Consider the following 5,769-nt stretch of genomic DNA (forward strand, 5'->3'; position numbering starts at 1 on the left):
TCCTTCCTTCCTTCCTTCCTTCCTTCCTTCCTTCCTTCCTTCCTTCCTTCCTTCCATCCTTTCCCTCCTTACCATTGATCCTGATATGTTGACCATGCTCCAGTAATTGGCCTCACAGCCATGAGGACTTAATCAGTACAAATTTGACTTTATGGCTTGTTTGAGAAAGAGAAAAAAAGGAGGGCAAATAGCTGAAAGGGGCTAGAGAGATTGGAGTGGATCTGGGAAAGAATTCAAGGTACAGTGGGGGTGAGTATGATCACAGTATATTGAATGGAATTTTCAAATAATTAAGAAAACTTGAAAAAAAAAAAAAGAACAGAGAAGATCGTGGTAGTGTCTATGAACATCTAGGACTGATTTTTTTTTTTTTTTAATGAGATAATGTGATCCAGTAGAGATTCCAGATGATCTTGAGTGATAAGCAAAGCCTTTTAAAAAGTATTAAGAAATTTGGACAACATGTAGATTCCTGATTTAGGCATCAATATATTGAACTACATTCATCAATTCCATACTTACACAGGCTACTTTATAATTTAAAAGGCATAGAATTGCCTTTTAAATATAACCTATTTTAGTGTCTGATGGTGGAAAGACCAAGCTTTTAAACTGTGCCTTCAATATGTCTTACTTAATTTGTAAGTTTAGAAACTCAGAATATGAACATTAAATTGGTAATTTAATCTTACACACATCACACACACGTTTCTCTTAAATCTGAATCTTCTGATGTTTTAGTAAAATCACTATCTACTATTTAGAACATCTTGTGAAAACTCTAGTGAGTGCCAAAATACAATGAGATGGTCCATGAATTCTTAGAGTTTGGTTGTTATATTACTTTCCATACTGATGAATTGTTTGGTAAAATTAAACTACATGTAGTACAGTAGATATTGGAAATCACCACATTGTTTGGTTATTCCCCATTTTTTTTGTTGTTGTTGTTGTTCAGTATTACTGCTCATTTAGTTCCTTTCATTCTGTTATTCTTCAAGTACAATTCCAAACGGTCCAAGCGCTGGCTTCTGTCTGTCTGTCTTTGTACTTATTCTCACATTACCTCTCTCTTGGCAAACTCTAGTGGAGGTCAGCCAGTGTCCCTTTCCTTGTGATCCATTATGCGCAGAATCTACACAAACTCTGGTCTTTACCCTTCTTCACCCCCGGATGCCATCTCTCACCCCACCCTGCTTCCAGGGTTGCACTTATTCTTCATTTTATTTGCTTGATTATGTGTTGACTATTTGACTCCCCATGCCTATTGTGAGCCCAGTGTGGGATGATTGTATCTATTGTGTAGCCCTGTTGAATATCCATTGGCCACCAAGGGCTAAGCATCTAGTTGTTGTTCAGTAAGGATGTGTTAAATGAGGTGAATGGATGTCTTTCAGATTAAGTTGTGCTCCAGTGTTTTTGAAACACACAAATGTTAATTTCCATACAGAAGGATGGAAGTTGCTTGAGAGTTTCCATAATTCTATTTTTTTGGGGGGGGGGGAAGTATGTCTTTATTTCATCTTTTTTTTAAATTGGACATTTTCTTTGTTTACATTTCAAATGTTAGCCCCTTTCCTAGCTTCCCCTCTGCAAACCCCCTATTCCATCCCCCTTACACTGTTTATATGAGGGTGTTCCCACACCCACCCAACCATTCCCGCTTCACTGCCCTAGCATTCCTCTGCACTGGGATATCAAGCCTTCACAGGACCAAGGGTCTTCCCTCTCATTGATGCCAGTTAAGGCCCCTTCAGCTTCTTCAGTCCTTCCTCTAACTCCCCCATTGGGGTCCCTGTGCTCAGTCCAATTGTTGGTTATGAGCATTGGCAGCTCTATTGGTTAGGATCTGGCAGAGCCTCTCAGGATACAGCTGTATCAGGCTCCTGTCAGGAAGCACTTCTTGACACCAACAATAGTGTCTGGAAGTTAGACTCCTGAGAACCAAATAACCCTATCAAAAAATGGGAACAGAGCTAAACAGAGAATTCTCAGCTGCGGAAATTTGAATAGCTGAGAAGCACCTAAAGAAACGTCCAACATCCTTAGTCATCAGGGAAATGCAAATCAAAACAATCCTGAGATTCAACCTCACACCGGTTTCCGTGATTCTTAAGAATTATGCCACCATTCTTATATTCTGATTTATATTTAAAACGAAAGGATACACATGATATTTGAAAGAGTGACTAATGATCTTTCTGGAAGCTTGGCCTTAAGAATAATATCTGAAACGCCCTCTAAACCAAGGTCTGGTCTGGTTAAGTCACCAAGGAGTATTCCAGTGAAACAATTGTATAAATTTTCATGAACATTAGGCTAGCAGTGCAGACAATAACCCAGAAACTCTCAGCATACAAGTCATCATTTTCTGAAGGCTATTGGCTAACAGTTTTCCCCTGAACTGCTTAGAAATGTGCTGTTATTTCTTGGGTCAATAAAATATATTGGAGGTTTCATTTTTACAGACTGCCATACTCTTAATGATTTATTAATATATTCTTTAATGTTAATATTTAGTTTTATATTAAGGTAGATGTCAATTTTCTGATCCAATTTGAGAAAAAAATTATGATTGAGTTATTGGAGAATTTATCTATGTAAGACACTTTCCTATTAGTCAACGCATAGCCCTGGGTTTAAGGGCTTTGTTTTGAAGATTGGTTGGAAAAAGGAAAAGTGGTATGAGAAGTTTGCAAATAGCATTCGGAACACTGGGGGCAGGGGGTGGGAAACAGTTTCAACAAGGTAATCCATTGAATAGTCACTAGAAAAGGTGATTCTAAGAAGACATATATAGATAAACAACGTTTCCGTGGGTGAATTGGTAATATCCCTGTGTCCCTGCTGTGTACTGGAATAAGCATTTGACTTTCAAACCAAATGGAAAATAAATAAAATTATCAGTTGTTGATTAAACCAATTGATCTGTTCCTAGTAGACCGTAGCCCTAAAACCAGTCTTGAACTGAAGTCAAGTGGCTTTCTAGAGGCTTTTCTCTCAAGAGCTAAATTTATCCAGGCCAAAGCAAGAATATATCCAAAACATGTATGAATGGATATTTTATTCCATTTTCTTTTCTGAAGTGAAGAATATTGACATAAATGACTGACTTTCAAGGTCTGTCCACAAAGTTATCTCTCCTCTCAAAGGCATTGCTAACTAGTGAATGAAGAAAAGATCGCCTAGAGTTATATTTCTCTTGGGAGAAGTTTGTGGAAGAGAGAAAGATATAGTCCTCTTAGCAGTATCTATGAGTACAAATGGCTTATATTTTAAGTGAAATGTAATTTTAATAGTTAAGTCAGAAATTTGTATTTCTCAAACTGGCATTTCATTAAAGCCTTTATTTTATTTTGAAAGCAAACTATTCAAGAATCCAGTTTTGGTCCTCGTCCTTCATAAACATTTATGTCCATGGGAATTTTGACAAGAAATATTAAAAGGCTTACTTTGTCTGATTTTTGAATGAACCTCAAGGTTGATTTTAATACTGTCACTGTAAAATCATTTAAAGGATATTGTTTCCCTTAGCAATCTAATAAAACTAACCACATTATTAGGTCTGATTTTATTCAGCTTAGCTTTACTACTGAAATACTGCAGTGAATTACTGCCCTTGGTTTTATTAACTTTTTCCTCTACCGTAAGCTAAATTTGTGTTGCATTTTAAACATATTCATTAATTGACAAACTGCAAAGACTTGGATCACTCATTACCATCAGATCTACTTAACTCTCCCAGGCTGTCATTATTTTATAGAATGAAAGTTTTCCAGTTATAGAGTTCAGTTTGAGACCTTTATCTGTGAAAGTTTAATGGCTGACTCCAGTAACAGTGATTTATGTAGTAGTAAATATGATTACAGCGTAAGGATTGTTTTCTATTGATCTAACAGTAGAGTAGTGCAGATTAAGCTTGTATATCAGGTCATCTGCTCTCTGCACATACTTTGTTTCTAAAAATGTTTTGTTGATAATAATACCCATTGGATAGAATCTAAGTAAATGTCATTTGAACAAAATTATGGGTAGAATGCAGATGTTTTTCGTTTTCTACAGAGTCTGCGTTACTATAAACCAATAAATGTAGAAGGGACGGGCTTATTTCTCTTTCTACACAGAAATATACATGCGTAAATATATGGATTTTATGTTCTCTTATGTGAGTTTGAGTTTCTGGCAAAGAGAAAAATTAAACTCGCATCTAATAAGGTTGTTGTGCAATGAAAGAAAGTGTGTGTAAAACACAACCAATTTTTGCTGTATCCAAGTGAGTGTTCTGGGAGTTGGGTAGCTGGAGACATACAGATCAAATCCCCTACCCCCACTACAACAGAGTTTCTTCCTTAGCAGAACTTGCCATTCCAGCATATATAGAATAGGGTCTGAGCAATAGCCAGTAATGGGGAGCACAAAACCATCTTTATAGAGCATTCATGTGTGCCGTGGCGACGATGGCTGCTGTGATTTGCGTGCCTCTCTGCTTTTCTGCTCTCATTTACCCCCACTCATGTTTACATAGTGTGCATTCAACTGGTTTTGTTTGGTTCTGTGAACTAATTTGTTTAGAGATAAGTGAAGAGTTGAAGTTAAGAGGTCATTCTCCACATAAACCTCTCCTTTTCCTTACTCCCCTGCAGATGCTGATTTGAAGAACTGCCCTGAAAACTGGTGAGTGGCTTGTGCAGCACCCACTGTGGTGGTGGCATCTTGGGCATTGTGCCTCTCTCTCTCTCTCTCTCTCTCTCTCTCTCTCTCTCTCTCTCTCTCTCTCTCTCTGATTCTCAGCCTCTTCTATCTGAAGCAATGTGGTTTTTGCTCTTGCCTTTGGCTTCCTTTGACTGACTGTCAAGGGCAGTGGAAGAAAGCTCAGATAGATGTGTGGAACCATGCTGTTACACGTGTAGGGGGTTTAGCCTCTGCTGAACCTTTGACTGCTACTCAGCAGAGCCTTCCTGTCTCCCAGCCTGCTCCCCTCCTCATCTATCATGTCCTTTGTATTTGCATGTGCCCTCCTTCTCCAGAAATGCTCTTTTAAAAGGTGTCTTTATAGATCAAGTCTATAGAGTCTTTAAAGTTAGGAATGCTACCTCAATTTACCAGACTTTATAGTCAGCCTCTTACTCCTACATCTCTTTCCCTGGCATTATCCCCAGTGCAGTGAGCTACTTTCTTTCTGCTGTTCTTGGAGTACCATAAGCAGTGTTGTCATTAGGTTCAGGCGTTACATGACATTACCAAAGGACAGGAGTATGCTTCCGGAATGGTTTCTTTGATCATTGCATGGCACGTGGTCGACACTAGTCTATGTTGGCTAAATCGATTAGTGTCCGTGGAAAATGCCATGCACAAAGTGCTTCCTGCTTGAGGAGAAAGTGTCCTCATCTTAAACTTTGTCACAATGCCTTCCTGTGTATAATTATCACACTTTATTTTGAACACATCCTTAACACAGCGGTAGCATTAAGTAACAAACAGATGTGAGATTGGGGAAGTGGTCCAAATGATAATTTTGCTTCCTTACTTTCTGATAGGGTTGTAAAACACCTTCTAGGACATAGATTTACTTGTGAAAAAATATTTCAGATTACAGGATTTCATAATAGCAGCAAGAAGTTCCGGCCACTGTTCATTACCATCTGTATGTTCTCATTCATTCATTAGCTTGCTTTGTGTTCCTTTCCCTTTTTTTTTTTTTTTTTTTTTGTTTTTTTTATGCATATTTTTTATTTCTACTGTCTCTTTTGGCCTCCTGAGGATGGATAT

General features: G+C 37.9%; 1 protein-coding gene across 21 annotated transcripts in view; it reads left to right on the forward strand.

Annotated features, from left to right (window-relative positions):
- Positions 1-5,769, forward strand: part of Adgrl3 (adhesion G protein-coupled receptor L3) — a 777,100-nt gene that overhangs the window by 45,082 nt on the left and 726,249 nt on the right. For 18 of the 21 annotated variants that reach the window (XM_029545383.1, XM_029545393.1, XM_029545375.1 and 15 more), the window contains exon 2: positions 4,644-4,674. The exons of the other annotated variants lie outside the window; for them this stretch is intronic. The gene's annotated coding sequence lies outside the window, so the exon portion shown is untranslated. The remainder of the gene's footprint in view (positions 1-4,643; positions 4,675-5,769) is intronic. 21 annotated transcript variants of the gene reach the window in all.

The sequence above is a fragment of the Mus pahari genome, chromosome 13, assembly GCF_900095145.1.
Source record: "Mus pahari chromosome 13, PAHARI_EIJ_v1.1, whole genome shotgun sequence".
NCBI classification, from domain to species: domain Eukaryota; kingdom Metazoa; phylum Chordata; class Mammalia; order Rodentia; family Muridae; genus Mus; species Mus pahari.